This window comes from Oryctolagus cuniculus, chromosome 2 (genome assembly GCF_051225735.1).
Source record: "Oryctolagus cuniculus isolate XC-2025 breed Fujian yellow rabbit chromosome 2, ASM5122573v1, whole genome shotgun sequence".
NCBI lineage: Eukaryota > Metazoa > Chordata > Mammalia > Lagomorpha > Leporidae > Oryctolagus > Oryctolagus cuniculus.
This window is the reverse complement of record NC_142868.1, coordinates 183,532,581-183,554,650: the sequence shown is the minus strand read 5'-3', so window position 1 is coordinate 183,554,650 and position 22,070 is coordinate 183,532,581. Positions and strand designations below refer to the sequence as shown.

The 22,070-nt window shown below is 46.5% G+C and overlaps 1 protein-coding gene across 3 annotated transcripts in view; it reads left to right on the top strand.

Moving 5' to 3' along the window:
• The first annotated feature begins 2,740 nt into the window (after positions 1–2,740).
• UBXN2A (UBX domain protein 2A) overlaps positions 2,741–22,070 on the top strand; it is a 54,539-nt gene continuing 35,209 nt past the window's right edge. Inside the window, exon 1 of one of the 3 annotated variants that reach the window (XM_008254795.5) lies at positions 2,741–2,943. The gene's annotated coding sequence lies outside the window, so the exon portion shown is untranslated. Of the gene's footprint in view, positions 2,944–5,230; positions 5,298–22,070 lie in introns of those variants that run through there. The other 2 variants (XM_089326773.1, XM_089326772.1) reach the window with 2 other exon arrangements.

Here is a 22,070-nt window from a genome sequence, read left to right as displayed (position 1 = left end):
AGGTATTACAATAGATTAATAAAGCTGGATATAAGTCCAAGATGCCAATTTATTTTTCTTATTAAACAAGACTGAAGGGTGTTAAACTAGACCATTTACTGAATATAGTTGGACAGGTTAGGTTGGGAGGCTTAATAAAGATGTACTACTACCCGCTTCTGAAATCTCCAATTAAAAGATCACTAAGAAGCTCATAAATAGTATTTGCATTTTAAAAAGTCAATGTAATATGCCACATTAATAGAATTTAGGAAAGGCCACATGATCATCTCAATTGACATTGAAAAAACATCTGACAAAAGCAAACATCAGGGCCTGCATTGTGGCACGTGGTGTAGTGGGTTAGCCACCACCTGCAACTCTGGCCTCCCATGTGGGCACCAGTCCAACTCCCTGCTAATGCACCTGGGAAAGCAGTGCACTATGGCCCAAGTACTTGGGTCCCTGCACCTGCCTGAGAGACCTGGAGGAAGCTCCTGACTTTGAATCAGCCCAGCTCCAGCCCTTGCAGCCATTTGGCGAGTGAACCAGCAGATGGAAGATCTCTGTCTATCTCTCCCTCCTTTCTCTCTCTATAACTGTGCCTTTCAAATAAATAAATCTTTAAAAAAAAAAAGTGGCTCATATACATGGGCCCCTGCACCCACTTTGGAGACCCAGAAGTTCCTGGTTCTCGGTTCCAGCCATTGCGGCCACTGGGGAATGAACCAGCAGATGGAAGATCTGTCTCTCCCTCTCTCTCTGCAACTCTGCCTTTCAAATAAATAAATAAATCTTAAAAAAAAAAGCTAACATCCTATGATGATAAAGACACTCAACAAACTAGGAATAAAAGGGAGTTTCTTCAACATGGTAAAGGGCATTTATGAAAAAACCACAGCTAACATCGTGTTCAGTGGTGAAAGACAAAGTAAAGATTAGGAACAAAACAAGAAAGGCTGCTTTCATCATCTCCAACACTGTACTGGAAGTTCTAGCTAGAACAATTAAACAAGAAAAAGAAATAAAAGGGGTCCACATCAGAAAAGAATAAGTAAAACTATGTTATTCACAGATGACATGGTCTTGTGTGAACAAAATCCTACAGGACCTTATAACAGACTATTAGAGCTAATAGATGAATTGGGCAAAGTTACTGGATACAAGATCAATACACAAAAAGCAGCAGTATTTCTATATACTGACAATGAAAAATCCAAAAAGGAAATTAAAAATAATTATTTAAAAATGGATTAATTTTAAAAAGATGTTTTTATTTATTTGATATAGTGACAGAGAGAGGGAAAGAGACAGATCTTCCAACTGGTGGTTCTCTCCAAATGACTACAATGGTCAGGGCTGAGCCATGCTAAAGCCAGCAGCCAGGATCTCCAACCAGGTCTTCTGGGTAGGTAACAGGAACTCAGGTACTTGAGCCATCAACTGCTGCTTCCCAGATGCCTTAGCAGGGAGCTGGATGGGAGTCAGAGTAGCCAGGACTCACTCTGGCACTTGTGGTTGTCCCAAGAGGCAGCCTAACCCAGTGCACCACAATGCCCACCCCAAGAAAACAATTCTTTTTTACAATAGCAACAAAAAGAATAAAATACTTCTGGATAAATTTAACTAAGGAAGCACAAGACTTCTACACTGAAAACTATAAAACTGCTAAAATTTTAAAAGGCTTAAATACTTTTTGTTTATGAATAAACATTAAGATGCCAATACTCAAACTGATCTACCCATTAAATTCAATCCCTATCAAAATCCCATTCTCTCTCTCTCCCTCCCTCCCTCCCTCCCTTCCTCTCTCTCTCTCTCTCTCTCCAGAAATGGAGTTGATTTTAAGATTCAAATAGAACTGAAGGGACCCTGAAGCGTCAAAACAACCTTGAAAAAGAAGCAAAGTTGGAGAACTCACACTTCCCGATTTCAAAACCTACGGAAAAGTTACAGTAATGTAAACAGTGTGGTACATTGATCTATAGTATCGAATTGGAATTCAAAAATAAAGGTACACATCTGTGGTCAACTGATTTTGGACAACAAAGAATCCTGTCATCAAATGATGCTGGGACAAAACCAAAACCCAACAACTTTCACCCGAGGGTCAAAGTCAAGTCTCTTTGCCAAAGAAAACCAAGTAACTCCTCGAGGTGCCGGCCCGACAAGAAGTCCGGAGCACGGCTCTGAGAGCTGACCTCCCTGCGGGAGACGCTGCACGGGAGACACGTTCTTCGGCGGGGTGGGCCGGAAAGACCCGGGTGGCGGTGACAGCGGTCCCCGCAGGGTGGGACGCGGCGGCCCGGACGAGGGAGGCCTAACCGGCTGGGCAAGTAAAGGCAGCCGCTCTCTTGTCCAGGCAGCGAGCGCAAGCACCTCAGCTAACCAATTCTTGAAGCAGAGAACGGGAATTTGGAGGGTCTGTGGCTGACCTTGTCACGGGTCAACAAGGGGGCTGCTAAATCGTGTGAGGACGGGGCTTCCTCGCAGCCAGCACAAACGGGGCGGGGGTGGGGAGTCCTGGAACAGTCGCCGCTGAGCATCTGAGCTGAGGTACAGTTCAGCGTCGTCACAGTCCAGGGACACCGCTCCACGGATTGAGTCAGGGGCTGAAGAGGTTCCGAGGCCAATGAGGAGGCCCCACACCCGGCCCCCTGCACTTTCCGCGCCCAGGGAACAGCCAACGAGCGGCGGCCGCCATTGGTGCGCGTAACGCCCGGGCCCTCAGCGACCCGCCCCGGCAAGCCCCGCCCCGGCGCGCGCTCCTCGGGGCCGCGCGGAGCCCGGCAGGCGCGCGCGTCCGGCGGAGCCCGAGGGAGGCGGGCGGGATCCCGGCGGCGCAGCGGCGGAGTCTGAGCGGGTCTGGGGGCGGCGGCGCTGCCCCTCTGAGGGGCTCGGGCCGAGCGGCGGCCGCGGCGCCTGGAGCGAACGGAGGACGAGGCTGCGAGGCCGCGGCCGCAGGTGAGTTTGCTGGGGCCGCGCCGCGTTCGGCGGGGTGAGGGGCCGCGCGGGCGTTTCCCTGGCCGGGCCGAGGCGGTGGTCGTCGCCGGCCGCGGCCCGTCGGGTGTCCGGGTGAGTCCGCGTCCGGAGCGTCTGCCAGCCGGGAAAGGGCGCTGGCGGGCCGAGGTCGGGGCGAGGCCCCGGAGGGCCCAGGTGGGCGGCGGGTCTCGGGCTGCGGACCCTGCGGCTTTCGCGGAGAACTCGGGCGAGCGCAGCCCTGGGCGCTGTCCCCGCGGCGCGCGGACACTCGGAGGTGTGGAACAGCGCGAGCGCCTGTGGGAGGCGGCGTGCGGCTCCCGCCGGCGGGGCTGCGTCGGAGGTCTGGCGTTCGCCCCTGGCGCACTTGGCTTCTGCGGAGTGTCCTTGCCCGCCGAGGCTGCCGGTCGTAAAGAGCGGATTACCAGCCGGTCAGTGGCGGTTGACCGTCAGCGTGGCGTCTAGGGTTGCTTCTCTGGTGCGTAACTTGAGAGAACCGAACGTGGACATGGCACTGCGGGTCTGTGTGACGTGAGCGCCGAAGGCAGCCGTGTGTTCTCTGGTTTTAGTGGGAAAACCTCTCGCAAAGTTGGTGGTGTTCTTCCCTGGCAATGATAGTTCAGGGGTTATTCAGCATCTCTGTACAGTTATAAAGTTCGTGCCAGGCATTGGTGGCATCCAAAAATGAGTACGAATTGTGAGCAGGATGGAGAAAGGTGTTAAGCACGCTAAGCACCCGAGGCAGAGTGCAGCAGGAGAATATTTCATAGAGTTCATGCGGAATGGAATTAAAAGATTGTCTGTTTTGGTGCAGAAGAGCATTGAAGTCTATAAAGATCCCTTGTTTTATTTATTTTTTAAATAAGTTAATGAAAAATACATATTGTGAAAAAGCTACCATTAATCTTATCTTTAAATTCCATTTTTTCCCATCAACTTTCTAGAGAATTCCTATATTAACATAAGTTACTACTTATTGAGCATTTACTGTTAGCTGGGTCACTTAATACACACTTAAGCATTTTTTCATTCCAGTTTCTTTTAGTATCTGCTATGTACTGAGTGCCAAGGGTATGCTAGTGACAACGATGGATTCTTTTTAGATTATACAGTGTCATTGGGCAAAATAGATCATCAAAAGCCAATAAACCAAGATAGAAGCTAAAAAGGTAGAATATAAAGTGTTTGTGAGACAACAGGCAGACTTCCTCCAGCTGGGGGGATCAGGTAAGGTTTCCCTGGGGAAGTAATCTTTACCCTATTATGGGTAAACAGAAATTATGTGAAGATGACTCTCCAAGGAGAGAGGAGAGGTACAGGCAAAGGGAATACTAGATTGCACAGGGGCTAGGGCACGTGGTCACCTCAGAAACTTAAATGTCATAGCGATGGAGCAAAAGGAGACCATGGTAAAGAAGATTAAGGCCAGAGAGATGGTATGGGCCCTTTAAGCTATGTTAGTTAAGGATTTGGAATGCAGCATTTTTTTTTACAACACTTTTAAAGGGAAGTCTCCAAAACACTGAGATGTAGTGAGAAAACTATATGAACCCCACCGTAAAATCACCTGAAGAATTCAGACCTCATTCTTTTTTTTTTTTTTTAAGATTTATTTATTTATTTGACAGGTAGAATTACAGACAGTGAGAGGGAGAGACAGAGAGAAAGGTCTTCCTTCCGTTGGTTCACCCCCCAAATGGCCACTACAGCCAGAGCTACCCCGATCTGAAGCCAGGAGCCAGGTGCTTCTTCCCAGTCTCTGACACGGGTGCAGGGCCCAAGCACTTGGGCCATCCTCTGCTGCCTTCCCGGGCCACAGCAGAGAGCTGGACTGGAAGAGGAGCAACTGGGACTAGAACCCAGCGCCCATATGGGATGACGGCGCCACAGGCGGAGGATTAACCAAGCCAGCCCCAGACCTCATTCTAAGAGCAATGGAAAGTCACTGGGTTTCTGGTGGCAGGGTCTGGGGAAGGGGCTGCAGGCATCATGGTGGGCCAGGAAGCAGGCCAAAGAGATGGTTGAGAAAGGCTTTCAACCAAAAACAAAAAGAGGAGCAGAAGAAATACAAGGAGCTAAAAGCGAAACCAGTGGGGAAGGGCCCCTTGGCCACAGGTGGAAGTAAGAAATCTGGCGGGGCCAGCACTGTGGCTTAATTGGTAAAGCTGCCGCCTGGAGTGCCAGCATCCCATATGGGTGCCGGTTGGAGTCCCGGCTTTTCCACTTCCGATCCCACTCTCTGCTATGGCCTGGGAAAGAAGTAGAAGATGGCCCAAGTTCTTGGGTCCCTGAACCCACGTGGGAGACCCGGAAGAAGCTCCAGCCATTGTGGCCATCTGGTAAGTGAACCAGCAGATAGAAGACCTCTCTCCCTCTCCCCCCCACCATCTCTGTAACTCTGCCTTTCAAATAAATAAATAAATCTTAAAAAAAAAAAAAAAAGAAAAAGAAAACTGGCAAAAAGTAAGCTGTCCCTTGTGCCTGAGGTGATGATGCCCTTGATTCCATTTCCAGCTAAACATCTGGATTTCTGGCCATAGTTTGCTACCCATAGTTAGAATGAAGTGTTTATAGAGTTGTTATCTTGGAGCCTATTGTACATTTACAAATAAACTTTTGTAAAAAAGAGCTGAAAACCCTACGTGTAGGTCGCTGTCTCTTTAGTTGTTTTCTCGCAACCATTCTTAGCTGTGAATTTAAAGTAAACCCAGCTGAGAATTCTTCCAGAGTCTGCTGCTTGATCTTTGCTCTCCAAATTCTGCATCACCTGGAATTAAACCAACTGCAGGGTGGGGGAGTCACTGAGGGGTCTTAAGCAGGGAATTCCCACAACTGTCTTTAGATTTCAAAAAGAAAATCTGACTGCTGTGTAGGGACAAGAAGTGAGACTACATAGAGAGATAATGGTGGTTTGGTATTAGAGTTGTAGCAGTGAAGACAGGGCAAATTTAAGGGTGCCTAATGTAGCCACCCTCATTTGTTAGTAATTCAGTTGCTGGAAGAATCTTGGAACGTTTTCTAAAGGAGATTGTATTTGAAATGGGCTTTGCGAGGTAAGATAACATTTCAGCATGGAGTTCTGGAATGAGAATGCCGTGGTGTCAACGATGGCTGGCTCACTGACCTTCCCAGTCCCTGCCCAGATTTCACCTTTCCCTTAGGATTTCCTCATTCAGGTTACTGTCACAGTTATTACTTTGGTTCTTGGGAGTGTTTATCTCTCCCATTAACAGTTTTAAAGTATTTGTTCTGATGCCATCATTGGTTACTCTTGGAGAACTAATCACATTCCACAGATCTAAGAAAGAGGAACCCCATATGGTAATATGATTCATTCGCTTCTTCCTTGTGTTGAATACCCAGAATAGCCTTATCCTTAAAGAGAGACTTCAGCTTCTATATAAAGATGGAATACTCAGTTGCATAATATCTTGATACAAATCCATAATCTTAAAAAAAAAGTAGCTTGAGAATGTGTTTACAAAAATAAGTAAAGTTGGTAAATGCAATTTAAAAAATTCAAGCTCCAGTGTACGCATTAAGAAGACTATATTCTAGTCATCTATCTTGACTGGGTTTTCCTTTTGGTGACTGTTTTATAAAGCTCAGTCTGCTCTGTCTCCTGACTGATTCTTATCATTGCATTGTTGGGAATGAGTGGGATAGTGTTTGGGAAGGTGTTTGGTAAACTGTGATACTTACAGTACCCATATAATATGGTGGTCATAGTTAGAAGTAGACTGAAGAAAGGATAGGAATTTTGTTCATCTGTCTATTCTCATGCCCAGCTTCTGCTTGGTAACCTGAATATTTGTCAGATATTTGTCTGGCTTTTACTCTCTACAGTACAGTATATGACTTAACTTTGATCATGTCATATGACTAATACATTTATCAAAGCTCACTCAATTGATATAAATTGTATGTGGTTTATTTGCCTATTACTAATTTATGATAGAAAATGCCTAAATGATGACTTTATGTTCTCATGTTGGAATTTTCTCTTCATAAGCCTATGCCCTGTTTTTAAATTAATAACTCACCATATTTTTTTCCTTGTTAGTCAATTAAACTCTAATAATAGAAACTATGTCATATTGACACTTCTGTCATTAGTTCTAAATCAGTGTCTTGCACACAGTGGTGGGAAATTCAGTAAGTGTTTAAATGTTTAAAAAAGTTTAGAGAAATTAAAAGTGAGAACTTCACTGGAGCATGTGTTGTAGCATAGCAGGTTAAGCTGCTGTCTGCTACCCTGCCATCCCATACAGGTGCCAGTTCATATCCCAGCTGCTCCACTTTTTTTTTTTTTTTTTTTTGGACAGGCACAGTGGACAGTGAGAGAGAGAGAGACAGAGAGAAAGGTCTTCTTTTTCCGTTGGTTCACCCCCCAATGGCCACTGCGGCCGGCGCACCATGCTAATACGAAGCCAGGAGCTTCTCCTGGTCTCCCATGCGGGTGCAGGGTCCAAGCACTTGAGCTATCCTCCACTGCACTCCCGGGCCACAACAGAGAGCTGGACTGGAAGAGGAGCAACCAGGACAGAATCCAGCACCCCAACCGGGACCAGTACCCCGCCGGGGTGCCAGCGCTGCAGGTGGAGGATTCGCCTAGTGAGCCGCAGCGCCAGCCAGCTGCTCCACTTCTGATCCAGCTACCAGCTAATGTGCCTGGGAAGGCAGCAGAAGATGGCCCACATACTTGGATTCTTGTCACCTGTGTGGGAGACTTGGCTAAAGCTCCTGGCTTCAGCCTGGCCCAACCCCAGCTGTTGTGGTCATTTGAGGAGTGAAGCAGCAGATGGAAGATCTCCCTGTCTCTTCCTCTTTCTTTGTAACTCTGCCTTTCAAATAAGTAAACAAATCTTTTTTTTAGAGTGAAATTTCAAAATTACAACTTTTTAAAATTAAGTTTGGGTGTTGTCATTGTGGCACCGTGAGCTAAGCTGCCTGCTTCACTTAGATCCTCTATCAGTGCCTGTTCGTGTCCCTGCTGCTCTACTTCCAATCCAACTCCCTGCTAATATGTCTGGGAAAATAATGGAGGATGGCCTAAATACTTGGGCCCCTGCTCTCTCTCTCACTGCCTCAAATAAATAAAATCTTTAAAGAAACAACAATAAAATTAAGTCTGCAGATATATCTTACCAATCTTTTTTTTAAGATTATTTATTTATTTGAAAGAGTTACACAGAGAAGAGGCAGAGAGAGTGAGGTTTTCCATCCGATGGTTCACTCCCCAGTTGGCTGCAACAGCCAGAGCTGTGCCGATCCGAAGCCAGGCGCCAGGAGCTTCTTCCAGGTCTCCCACGTGGGTTCAGGGACCCAAGGACTTGGGCCATCTTCTACTGCTTTCCCAGGCCATAGCAGAGAGTTGGATCGGAAGTGGAGCAGCCAGGTCTCAAACCAGCGCCTATATGGGATGCTGGCACTTCAGGCCAGGGCGTTAACCTGCTGCGCCATAGTGCCTGGCCTCCTCTCTTACCAATCTTTTTTAAAAGAATAATTATTTGTTTATTTGAAAGGCAGAGTTATGGAGAAAGATGAACAGAGAGAAAGAGAGATCTTCCATCCGTTGGTTCACTCCCCAAATGGCTGCAATGGCCAAAGCTGGGCCTATCCAAAGTCAGGAGCCAAGAGCTTCTTCCAGGTCTCCCATGCAGGGGCCCAAATACTATTTCTGTTGCTTTCCCAGAAGTATTAGCAGGATGGAGCAGCTGGGACTAGAACCAGCACCCATATGCGGCAGCTTAACCCCAGTATGCCACAGAGCCGGTCCCTCTTCCCAATCTCTTTGACAGAGTTTATGATAGAGAAAAGAGAAAGGAATATAAACATGTGTTCTCAGTTACCTCCTTTAGTCCTCAAAAAAGTGCTGTGAGGAAATAAGTATCACCATGTTACAGGTTAGTCTGCTGGGGCTCAGGAAGCTAAAGCACACATACCAGATTGCCTACCCCAACAGGGACACAGCTAGTATTCCAGTACAAGTTAATTTAAATGCATGGGGCTGGCACTATGGCATAACAGATATCAGAGTGCTGGTTGGAGGACCTTTGCCAGCCATGTGGGAGACTAGGATGGAAGTCCTGGCTCCTGGCCCAGCCCTGGCCGATGTGGCCATTTGGGGAACAAACCAGCAGATGGCAGATGGAATATCTCTCTCCTCATCCCTCGCCCCACTCTCCCGCCCCAACCCCATTTTGGGTAAATTAAATGAATCTTCAAAACAAAAGCAATTTATCAGTAGTTTATCACTATTAAATGATAAAAAATAATTTGCTAAAGAACAATACCTGGTAATGGAAACCTTCGTGGAATCTTTTATAAGGATGGTTATTCTTTGCTTTACATCTGCCGTACACTGTGGAAGAAACAGGAAATGTATAAATCATGGTATCTGTCCTCAAGGGTGTTCAATCTTGTAGAGAGAAATGATAGAAACAAGAATAAATGAAATCAGACAACATGATTTTAATGCCAAAAATCTGAATGCTTAGGAAAATATTAATAAGTGCTTAACACTTCACCTTTATGACCAAATGGATCTTGAGCTCAGGACTCAAGATAGTTAAGATTTGAATGCCTAAAGCAATGGTTAGAGTGGAAAAAAGAAATGAGATAAATATGTCATGTGTATGAGACAGTAAAGATCCTATAAAGTAAGGGAGTGTTTTGAAATTTAATTTACAAATTACAATTGTATATATTTCTGTTCTTTGTTTAGATACAACATTGTGATATGTTATGTATTTTGGATGGAGATAGTCACTGTTGCAATCCTGTAACTCCAAGATGGGCAGTACAAGTAGAATTGCTCTTCCCCAAAGCAAGCCATAGAAACTAAAAATAAACTGTCATTGCCCTTGCCTTGGAACTACTAGCTATAAAGAAATTCTGTCTTAACTATTTTTTCTCTAAGATTTATTTAAAAGGCAGTTACAAAAAGAGTGCACAGAGTGATCTTCTATTCACTGGTCTACTTCCCAAATGTCCACAGTGGCCAGGGCTAGGCTGGCTGAAGCCTGGAACCTGGAACTCCCTCTGAGCCTCCCACATGGGTGGCAGAGGCCCAGACACCTGTGCCATTTTCCGCTGCTTCCTCAAGCGCAGTAGCAGGAAGCTGGATCAGAAGTGGAGCAACTGGGACTCAACCTAGCATTCGTATGGGATACCAGCATCACAGGTGGCAGCTTAACCGGCTGTGCTACAGCATTCATCCCTCTGTCTTACCTTTTCTGGTAGTAGAACATAGACCCCCCATTTCAGAAGTCACCCTGTCCCACACACACCAGGAAGGAATGCTGAAGAATCTAGATAGGCCCTGGTGGGTTTCCCTATCCACTCCTTTTTGGTTTGTGAAAGGCATACTGACAAAGAGAAAGGGATACATAGTAGACAGATCTTCATCCAGTGGTTCACTCCTCAAATGCCTGCAGCAGCAGGGGCTTAGCCAAGCTGAAGTCAGGATCCATTATGGGTCTCCCACATGGATGTAGGGACCCAAGTTATTGAGCCATCACCTGCTGTCTTCAGAGTACACATTCATAGAAAGGTGAATCTGAGGTGGAGGCAGGACTTGAACCCAGGCATTCTGATAAGGTGTCCTAAGTGGTGATTTATGTGCTATGCCCCACTAACCCCCTTCCTCACCCATTCTTTTGAGAATTAGATTCATTCTCTCTCTCTCTCTCTCTCTCTCTCTCTCTCAACGGATTTCAAATATCCATTTCTAAATTCATTGCTATCCTCTTAATCCAGGCCAATACTATCATGTACATGTAAAAAAAAAAAAAAGATTTCTTTGAAAGATGGAGTTAGAGAAATCGATCTTCCATCAAATGATTCACTGTCCAAATGGCCACAATGGAAAGGAGTAGGCCATACTAAAGCCAGGAGCCTGGGACGCCTGCCACATGGTGGCTGGGGTCCAAGGACTTGGGCCATCTGCTACTGCCTTCCTAGGTGCATTAGCAGGAAGCTGGATCAGAAGTGGAGCAGCCTGAACTCAAACTGGTACTCATATGGGAGGCTACCGTTTTGCAGTGATTTATCCTGCTATGCTGAGCCAGCCCCTAGACCCACTCTTATTACTACTAGGTTATACTTTCTTCCTTTAATCTTAGAAAGACTTTTTTTTTTTTTTAAGATTTACTTACTTACGGGCCGGCGCCATGGCTCACTTGGCTAATCCTCCACCTGCGGTGCCAGAATCCCATATGGGCCCTGGGTTCCAGTCCCAGTTGCTCCTCTTCCAGTCCAGCTCTCTGCTGTGGCCCGGGAAGGCAGTGGAGGATGGCCCAAGTGCTTGGGCTCCTGCACCCGCGTCGGAGACCAGGAAGAAGCACCTGGCTCCTGGCTTCGGATCAGCGCAGCGCCGGCCGTAGCAGCCATTTGGGGGGTGAACCAACAGAAGGAAGACGTTTCTCTCTGTCTCTCCTTCTCACTGTCTGTAACTCTACCTGTCAAATAATAAAATAAATCTTAAAAAAGATTTACTTAATTATTTGGGGCTGGCGCTGTTGCGTAGCGGGTAAAGCTGCCGCCTGGAGTGCCGCCGGCGTCCCATATGGGTGCCGGTTCAAGTTCCAGCTGGCACCTCTTCCAATCGAGCTCTCTGCTATGGCCTGGGAAAGCAGTAGAAGATGGCCCAAGTGTTTGGGCACCTGTACCCACATGGGAGACCCGGAAGAAGCTCCTGGCTCCTGGCTTCAGATCAGCACAACACAACTCCAGCTGTTGCAGCCAATTGGGGAGTGAACCATTGGATGGAAGACTGATCTCTCTCTCTTTCTCTTTCTGCCTCTCCTTCTCTCTCTGCATAACTCTGCCTTTCAAATAAAATAAATCTTTTTTTTTTTTTTTTTTGACAGAGTGGACAGTGAGAGACAGACAGAGAGAAAGGTCTTCCTTTGCCGTTGGTTCACCCTCCAATGGCCGCTGTGGCCGGCGCGCTGCGGCCGGCGTACCGCGCTGATCTGAAGCCAGGAGCCAGGTGTTTCTCCTGGTCTCCCATGGGGTGCAGGGCCCAAGCACTTGGGCCATCCTCCACTGCACTCCCAGGCCACAGCAGAGAGCTGGCCTGGAAGAGGGGCAACCGGGACAGAATCTGGTGTGCTGGTGCCGCAAAGTGAAGGATTAGCCTAGTGAGTCGCGGTGCCAGCCCAATAAATCTTTTTTTAAAAAAAGATTTACTTACTTATTTGAAAGGCAGAGTTACAGAGAGGGAGAGAAAGAGAGATCTTCCATCCACTAATTCACTCTCCAGATGGCTGCAACAGGCCAGGGCTAGGCCAGGCTGAAACCAGGATCCAGGAGTTGCTTCCAGGCCATGCATACTCTTCGACCATCTTCTGCTGCTTTTAGGCCATAGCAGGGATTGGAAGTGGAGCAGCCAGATCGCAAACCGGTGCCCATATGGGATGCCAGCATTGCAGGTGGTGGCTTTACTTGCTACACAACATGAGCCTTTGTGCACTTTTGTTTTTTAAGATATATTTATTTATTTGAAAGAGTTAGAGAAAGGTAGAGACAGAGAGATCTTCCATCTGCTGGTTCACTGCCCAAATGGCCACAACTGCCAGGCCTGAACCAGGCTAAAGCCAGGAGCCAGAGCTTCATCTGGGTCTCCTATGTAGAGTGGCAGGGGCCCAACTACTTGGGTCATCTTCTCCTGCTTTTCCAGGTACAATAGCAGGTGCTGGATCAGAAGTAGAGCAACCAGGACTGAAACTGGCACCTGTATGGGATGCCAGCATTGCAGGTGGTGGCTTAACCCACTACGCCACAATGCTGGCCCCGGTAAACCTTTTATTTATTTATTTATTTATTTATTTATTTTTTAAATTTTTTGACAGGCAGAGTGGACAGTGAGAGAGAGAGAGAGAAAGGTCTTCCTTTTGCCGTTGGTTCACCCTCCAATGGCCGCCACGGCCGGCGCACCGCACTGATCCGATGGCAGGAGCCAGGTGCTTTTCCTGGTCTCCCATGGGGTACAGGGCCCAAGCACTTGGGCCATCCTCCACTGCACTCCCTGGCCACAGCAGAGAGCTGGCCTGGAAGAGGGGCAACCGGGACAGAATCCGGCGCCCCGACCGGGACTAGAACCCAGTGTGCTGGCACCGCAAGGTGGAGGATTAGCCTAGTGAGCCACGGCGCCGGCTCTTTTTTTTTTTTTAACCACATGGGCTATCATTGCTCCCCAGGGTACACATAAGCAGGAAACTGCAACAGAACTGGAGTAGCCAGGACTCAGCCAGTCACTCTTGACAGAGGATGCAGGTGTCCTGAGTGGCAATTTAAACACTGCTGTCCAAGATCACACAAATTTGTCCAATCACAGTTCCACGTGGTTGTCCATGCTTCAGTTATGCTGGTGCAGTGATGTCTCCATAAAAATCCCATAAGAATAGAGTGTGGGGAGCCTTTGGAAGTCTGCACATGTTGGAGATTCCTAGAGGGTGCTGTGCTCAGAGGGGGCATGGAATCGCTGTGCCCCTTCTCCCATACTTACCTTGTGCATAACTTCATCCGTGTCTTTGATGTCAGCCTTTGTAATAAACTAGTAAACCTGTTGCCTTGAGCTCTATGAGCCACCAAGCAAATTGAACCCAAGGAGGGGTTGTGTAAACTGATTTATAGTATCTAGTTTAGAAGCACAGATAAAATTGGCATATAAAGTGAATGGAGGGCAGTCTTAGGGACTAAGCCCTCAATCTCTTGAGATCTGATGCAAAGTATCAGAATTTAATTGAATTTGTCTTTTGCAGAATTAGTTTGCTTGGTGTGTGAAGGAAAACCCATATACTTCTGGTGTCACAAGTGATCTGTGTTGTGAGTCTGTGGTAGGATAAACTGAGAATGAGTTTGTTTTTTCACTATATTATCAGAAACTTATACACAATAAAATGCACATATTTAAAGCATAACATTTAATATAATTTATTTATTTGAAAGGCAGAATGACAGAAGAAGAGGGACAGGAGAGAGAAAAATCAAGAGATCTTCCATCCACTGATTCACTCCCCAAGTGGCCATAACAACTAGGTCTGGGCCAAGGTGCCATCCAGGTCTCTGACATGGGTGGCAGGGGCCAAATACTTGATCCATTTCCTGCTACCTTCCCATGTGTACAACAGGAAGCTGAATCGGAAGCAGAGGAGCCTGGACTCAAACTGGTGCTCTGATTTGGGATGTTGGAGTCAGAAGCAGCAACTAAATCTACTGTGCCACAATGCCAACCTTTAATATTTTTAATTAAGTAATATTCAACTGTATCAGTACTGTTTTATTTGTTAAATAAACATTAGTACAGCAAATAAGTAAAAATATTGATATTTCTCTCTTTTAAGACTTGTTTATTTGAAAGGCACCGTTAGAGAAAGAGAGGGAGAGACAGAGAAAGAGATCCTCCGTTCACTGGCTCACTCCCCAGAAATCTGCAGTTGCTGGGGTGGGCCAGGCTGAGGCCAGGAGCTTCATCTGGGTCTCCCACATCTTCTGCTGCTTTCTCAGGTGCATTATTAGGGAGCTGGATCTGAAGTGGAGCAGTCAGGACTTGAACTGGTTCCCATGTGGAGTGCTGGCTTTGCAGGTGGTGGCTTAACCCACTATGCCACAATGCTGGCCCCAAAATGTTAACATTTCTATATCTGAATGTCTAGATGTTTATATTTCTCTATCCTGTGCATATATTTGAAGCAATTAGACATTCACATTGCTTTTCCTTTGATAGAGAAAGAGATGGAGATCAAAATCAAGACAGGGGTAGGCATGTTGGCACAGTGGATTAAGCTGCTGCTTGCAACACCAGCATCCCATGAGTGCCACTTCAAGCCCCAACTTCTATGTTCCCGATCTAGCTCACTGCTAATGCGCCTGCAAAAGCAGTGGAAGATGGCCTAAACACTTGGGCCCCTGCCACCAGCTGGGAGACCTGGATGGGAACATTCCAGGCTACTAGCTTTGGCCTGAACTAGCTACAACTGCTGTAGTTTCTTGGGGAGTGAACCAGCAGATATAATCAATCAATCAATTTTTCTTTCCCTTTCTCTGCCTTCCAAATAAATAGATCTTTAAAAAAATTTCTTTAAAAAATTAAATCTATCTACAGATTCATTCCCCAGTTGCCCACAATGGCTAGGGCCAACTCCAGCCAGGAGTTGAGAACCTAATCCAAGTCTCCCATGTGGGTGGCAGGATCCCAATTTCTTGAGTGATTCTACTGCTTCTCAGGGTCTACGTTGGAAGGAAACTAGAGTCAGGAGTTGGAACTGGGTATCCAGTGTAAGGTGTGGGCATCTTTTCTTTTTTTTAAGATTTGTTTATTTGAAAGGCAAAGATAAGGAAAGAAGGAGAGAAAACAATGGCTGGGGCTGTGTCAGGCTGAAACTATGAGCCAGGAGCTTCATCTGGATCTCCCACGTGACTGGCAGGGGCCCAAGAGAAGGAGAGAGAACAACAGCTGGAACTGGGTCAGGCTGGAGCCAGGAGCCTCATCCAGGTCTCCTATGTGGGTTGAGGGGCCCAAACACTTGGGTCATCCTCCCCTACTTTCCCAGGCACATTAGCAGGGAGCTGGATTGGAAGGAGAGCAGCTGGGTCTCAAACTTGCGTCTATATGGGATGCTGCCCTGCAGGCAGCTGCTTTACTTTCTTTGCCACAGTACGGCCCTGAGATGTGGGCATCCTAACTGTTGTCTCAACTGTTTGGCCAGACACCTACCCTAGACATTTTTTAAAGGGAAGCAATTAGTGGCCGGCGCTGCGGCTCACTTGGCTGATCTTCCGCCTGCGCCTGCGGCGCTGGCACCCCAGGTTCTAGTCCCAGTCGGGGTGCCGGATCCTGTCCTGGTTGCTCCTCTTCCAGTCCAGCTCTCTGCTGTGGCCCGGGAAGGCAGTGGAGGATGGCCCAAGTGCTTGGGCCCTGCACCCACATGGGAGGCCAGGAGGAAGCACCTGGCTGATGCTCACCGGCCGTGGTGGCCATTTGGGGGGTGAACCAACAGAAAAGGAAGAATTTTCTCTGTCTCTCTCTCTTGCTGTCTAACTCTGCCTGTCAGAAAAAAAAAAGGGGAAGCAATTAGTTTTAGAAATATGAAGTTGAAGTAAGAAATCTTAGGAAAAAACATTACTGGGCATGGACTTCTGGATTTCATGATTTTTTTATGTTTTTTAATTTTTTTTAAAAAAGTAATGTTTATACATAATTTTTAAAGACAAAATAGTGTTAGAAGGCTTAAAACTGAAAAATTATCCCACTCCTTTTCTTTTTTTAAAGATTTATTTATTTATTTATTTGAAAGAGTTACACAGAGAGGAGAGGCAGAGAGAGAGGTCTTCCATCCGATGGTTCACTCCCCAACTGGCCGCAACGGCCGGAGCTGCGCCGATCCAAAGCCAGGAGCTAAGAGCTTCTTCCGGGTCTCCCACATGGGTGCAGAGGCCCAAGGACTTGGGCCATCTTCTGCTGCTTTCCCAGGCCATAGCAGAGAGCTGGATCAGAAGAGGAGCAGCGGGGACTAGAACCAGCACCCATATGGGATGCCGGCACCTCAGGCCAGGGTGTTAACCCACTGTGCCACAGCGCCAGCCCTCCCACTCCTTTTTCTTTAAACATCTTCTTTGAACTCTGTTATTTTTTACAGCTATGTTTCTAAACAATGTGTACATTTTTGAGTAATTTGAACATTGCCTTTTGCATTCCTATTGAGACAGATAGGATTTTAGCATTCTCATTCTTACCCTTTTCACATCCTTTAAATGGTCTTGGCTTACTTTTCTTCCAGATCAATAATCAAAATACACACTTGGGCCGGCACTGTGTCGTACTAGGTAAAGCCACCACCTGCAGTGTTGGCATTCCATATTGGCGCTGGTACAAGTCCTGGCTACTCCACTTCCAATGCAGGTCTCTGCTATGGCCTCAGAAAATAGAAAAAGGTCCAAGTCCTTGGGCCCCTGCACCCACATGGGAGACCTGGAAGAAGCTCCTGCTTCAGATCCGCCCAGCTCTGGCCGTTGCGTCTATTTGGGGAGTGAATCAGCAGATGGAAGCCTCTGCCTCTCTGTGACTTATTTAATACATAAATAAGTCTTTAAAATATATATATACACACACACACATACACATACTAGAGTGGATGTTTAGCCTAGTGGTTAGGCACCCACCCCATTTTTGGGGGAAGTTGTTGAAAGTGCTCTCCTCTCCCATTCTCTACACTCACCCCTCTGCCCGATGTAGTTCCTCCTCTTTCCTTCCTTTCATTTTCCTCTTGTCTTTTAGAACAGCTCAGAATTTTCTCATGACAAGGTTAAGTAATAAACTCACTGTCAGTTTATATTTAATTCATACTAAAAATAATAGATACCTAAAGCAACTTTTAGTGCTAGTATTTTTTAAAAATTTTTTAATTAATTTTTCTTTTTTTTAGAGTTCTTTCTTCCTTCCAGTAAATGGCTTTTTTTTTTTTTTTTTTTTTTTTAGTGCTAGTATATTTTCTAGAGCAAACTCTTTCATCTTAATTTCCTGAAAATCTGTTTAGCACCGTGTAGATTTCACATGTCCTCCATTTTAATCCATGACAAATACAACTGGTTCTAGTTTGCCGTTGTGAATTTCTTCTGTGGCCATTACTCCAAGTCTACATCCCAGTTTCCTGGATGGTATTTCCAATATTCAAATATTAAGATTTATTCTCTTGTTAAATTCTAGTTAATGACAGACTTTACTCTAAACAAGTAGGATATGGCTAGATCTGATTTAGTGCTTCCAGTCAAATGGGATCTGGTTACAGGCCCAGCTTCATTAGCTACAGGAAACTGATCTGTAGCCATTGAAGAGCTACAGCTTGATCCTCAATGGCCCCAAATACTTTGGAAACTGGGAGTAGGAGCAGAGACTGTTTCTAGTATCCACTTTCTAATTGTCATTGCTTGAATTTCCTGGCTTCAGCCTGGCCGAGGCCCAGCTCTTCTGGCCATTTGGGAAGTAAACCAGCAGGTGAAAGCTCTCTCTCTCTCCTCTCTGTGTAACTCTGATTTTCGAATAAATAATTTTTTTAAAAATGCTAAAACATTTTTAATAGCAGTATTTGCTTTTATTTAAAAAATATTTATTGGAGAGGCAGAGTTATTGACAGAAAGGAGGAGAGATAGAGAAGTCTTCCATCTTCTGGTTCATTCCCCAGATGGCTGCGATGGCTGCTGTTGGGCCAATCGGAAGCCAGTAGCCAGGAGCTGCTTCTGAGTCCCTCATGTGGGTGCAGGGGCCCAAGCACTTGGGCCATCTTCCACTGTTTTCCCAGGCCATTAGCAGGGAGCTGGATCAGAAGTGGAGCAACCAGTAGATGCCAGCACTGTAGGAAGAGGCTTAGTCCACTACACCACAGTCCTGGCCCCTAGAAGTATTTTTAAGATTTTTATTTTGTTTTATTTGAAAGGCAGAGTTACAGAGAGGCTGAGACAGAGAAAGAAATAGAGAGAGGTCTTCCATCTACTGGTTCACTTCCTAGGTGGCTGCAACAGCCAGAGCTGTGCTAATCCTAAGGCAGGAGCTTCTTCCAGGTCTCCCATGCCGGTGCAGGGGCCCAAGGACTTGGGGCATCTTCTACTGCTTTCCCAGGTCATAGCAGAGAGCTGGATTGGAAGTGGAGTAGCAGGAACTCGAACCTGTGCTCATATGGGATGCCGGCACTGAAGGCTGTGGCTTTACCTGCTATGCTATAGCGCTGGCCCCAAAGTATTTGCATTTAAGAAACACATTCTTGGGGCCGGCGCTGTGGCACAGTGGGTTAACGCCCTGGCCTGAAGCGCCAGCATCCCATATGGGTGCTGGTTTGAGACCCGGCTGCTCCACTTCCGATCCAGCTCTCTGCTGTGGCCTGGGAAAGCAGTGGAGGATGGCCCAAGTCTTTGGGCCCCTGCACCTGCATGGGAGACCCAGAGGAAGCTCCTGGCTCCTGGCTTCAGATCGGCACAGCTCTGGCCATTGCGGCCAGTTGGGGAGTGAACCAGTGGATGGAAGACCTCTTTCTCTCTCTCTGCCTCTCCTGTCTCTGTGTAACTGACTTTCAAATAAAAATAAATCTTAAAAAAAAAAAAAAGAAAGAAAGAAACACGTTCTGGGTTGGCACTGTGCTGCAATAGGTTAATCCTTTGCGATGCCAGCATCCTTGGGCCCCTGCACCCATGTGGGAAACTGGGAAGAAGCACCTGGCTCCTGGCTTCAGATCCGCACAGCTCTGGCCATTGTGGCTCTTTGGGGAGTGAACCAGAAGATGGAAGCCCTCTCTCTCTCTGCCTCTCCTCTTTCTATGTAAGTCTACGTCTCAAATAAATAAATAAATAAATAAATCTTATTAAAAAAAAGAAGAAGAAGAAGAAACACATTCTTGAGGCCAGCTCCGTGGCGTAGTAGGTTAAGCCTCTGCCTGCAGCACCTGCATTGCCAGTTCAAGTCTCAGCTGCTTCACTCCCTATCCAGCTCCCAGCTCTGGCTATTGTGGCCATTTGGGAAGTGAACCAGCGGATGGTTTCTCTCTGTCTTTCCCTCTCTGCTTCTGTAACTCTGCCTCTCAAATAAACAAATCTCAAAAAAGAAAAAGGAAGAAAGGAAGTAAGATAGATGTTCATATTTGAGAGTTGAAATATATATTTTTGGTGCTGGCGCTGTGGCATAGTGGTTTAAGTCCTGGCCTGCAGCATTGGTATCCCATATTGGTGCTGGTTCAAGTCCTGGCTGTTCAACTTCCTATCCAGTTCCCTGCTAATGTGCCTGGGAGGGTAGTGGAGCATGGCCCAGGTCTTTGGGCCCCTGCACCTATGTGGGAGATCTGGAAGAAGCTCCTGGCTCCTGGCTTTGGATCAGCCTAGCTCTGGCCATTGTGGCCATTTGGGGAATGAACCAGCAGATGGAAGATATCTTTATCCTTCTCTCTCTGCAATTTAATATAAAATACGTATGCTTTTTAAAGATTTATTTATTTGCAAGGCAGAGTTAGGAAGAGGGAGATCTTCCATCTGCTGGTTCACTCCCCATATGACGCAGCTGCTAGAGGTGGGCCAGGGTCAGGCCAAAGCCAAGATCCCCATCTGTCATGTTGGTGACAGGAGCCCAAGTATTTGGGACATCATCTACTGCCTTCCTACTGCTTTCCCAGGGGCATTAGCAGGGATCTAGATAGGAAGTGGGACATCCAGGGCCAGAATCATTGCTCTGATTAAAAGATGTGGGCATTGCAAGAAGCGGCCTAACCCACTTTGCCACAGTGCTAGCCCCCAAGCGGTGTCTTACCTGCTACACCAAATGTCTTCCTCTCATTTGTTTCATTTTTACTTTCAGTTTTCAAGGATTTTCTTTTGTATATTTACAAATACAAAAATATTTACATGTTTCTAAACTTATATAGTGTTACAGAAAAAAAAAGTCCATTGATTTTTTTTTAAAGATTTATTTATTTGTTCGAAAGTCAAAGAGGGAGAGAGAGGCTTTCCATCTGATGGTTCACTCCCCAGCTGGCCCAATGGCCAGAGCTGCACCTATCAGGAGCCAAGAGCTTCTTGTGGGTCTCCCACGTAGGTGCGGGGCCCAAGGACTTGGGCCATCCTCCACTGCTTCCCAGGCCACAGCAGAGAGCTGGATTGGAAGTGGAGCAGCCAGGTCTCAAACTGGTGCCCATATGGGATGCTGGCGCTTTAGGCCAGGGCATTAACCTGCTACGCCACAGCGCCAGCCCCCAGTGATACTTGTTAAAGCAAAGTAAGGAAGACTTTTTTCCAGAGTTGAAGGGCTTGTCTTGATGGGTGCAGGGTCCACTGCAGTGGAATTTTGCAGTAGAGAAGAGAGATTAGACTCAACTCTGAACACAGTATGAACAAATGGAAATTTAATCAGTGAGAAAGGTGAGGGATCATTGAGCAGCAGATTATTTTGGGGAAACCTCTGGATAAGACAATAGGATCCTTACTGAAGACAGGCCACAGTGATCAAACACCTGTGGGGTGGGTGTGGAGGTTGCAGAGGACAGAAAACCAATTGGTTATCCAAAGTAAGATATCGGGGACTAAGGGGTGGATTTTGGGTAAACTGGCTTAAGGATTTTTGCTAAAATTGGACTCTGTAGGGATGGAGATGTAAGCCTAAGGTTGAGAGGTTGACCTAGTTGAGATGATGGCTCAGAGGAGTCTAACAAAGTTTAACAAGAGACTGTCATATGCATGTGTAATTTTGCTAGTTGTTGCCATATTCTTCCTAGCAATTACACCATTTTGGATTCCCACCAGTAATAATAGATGAGAATTTTTCTCCATAGCCTCAGGAAAAAAGTATGTTACAAAACTTGTGAACTTTTGACAATGTGATATGTGTGAAATGTCATCATAATATAGTTTCCATTATATTTCCCTTATTGTTGGTAAAACTGGGCATCTTTCCATACAGATGTGTTTAAGAGCCATTTGCTCTTCTCTAAAAAGTCTGTTCAAGCCGGCGCCGTGGCTCAATAGGCTAATCCTCCACCTTGCGGCGCCGGCACACCGGGTTCTAGTCCCGGTTGGGGCGCCGGATTCTGTCCCGGTTGCCCCTCTTCCAGGCCAGCTCTCTGCTATGGCCAGGGAGTGCAGTGGAGGATGGCCCAGGTGCTTGGGCCCTGCACCCCATGGGAGACCAGGAAAAGCACCTGGCTCCTGGCTCCTGCCAGGATCAGCGCGGTGCGCCGGCTGCAGCGGCGGCCATTGGAGGGTGAACCAACGGCAAAGGAAGACCTTTCTCTCTCTGTCTCTCTCTCTCACTGTCCACTCTGCCTGTCAAAAAAAAAAAAAAAAAAAAAAAAAGTCTGTTCATATATGTTGACTGTTGTTAGCTGGCCTTTTTATTCTCTATACTTAATTCTTTATATATTGACCTTTTTTAGTTTAAAGACTTTTGTTTTGTTTGAAAGAGAGGGAGAGAGCAAGCGAATGAGTACTTCATCCATTGGTTTACTCTTCAAATGTCCATATTAGCTGGAACTGGAGTAGGCTGAAACTAGCAGCTGGAAACTCAGTCCACACCTCACATAAGAGTGACAGGGACCCAGGTGCTTGCCATCATCTGCTGCTTCCCAGGGTGTGCG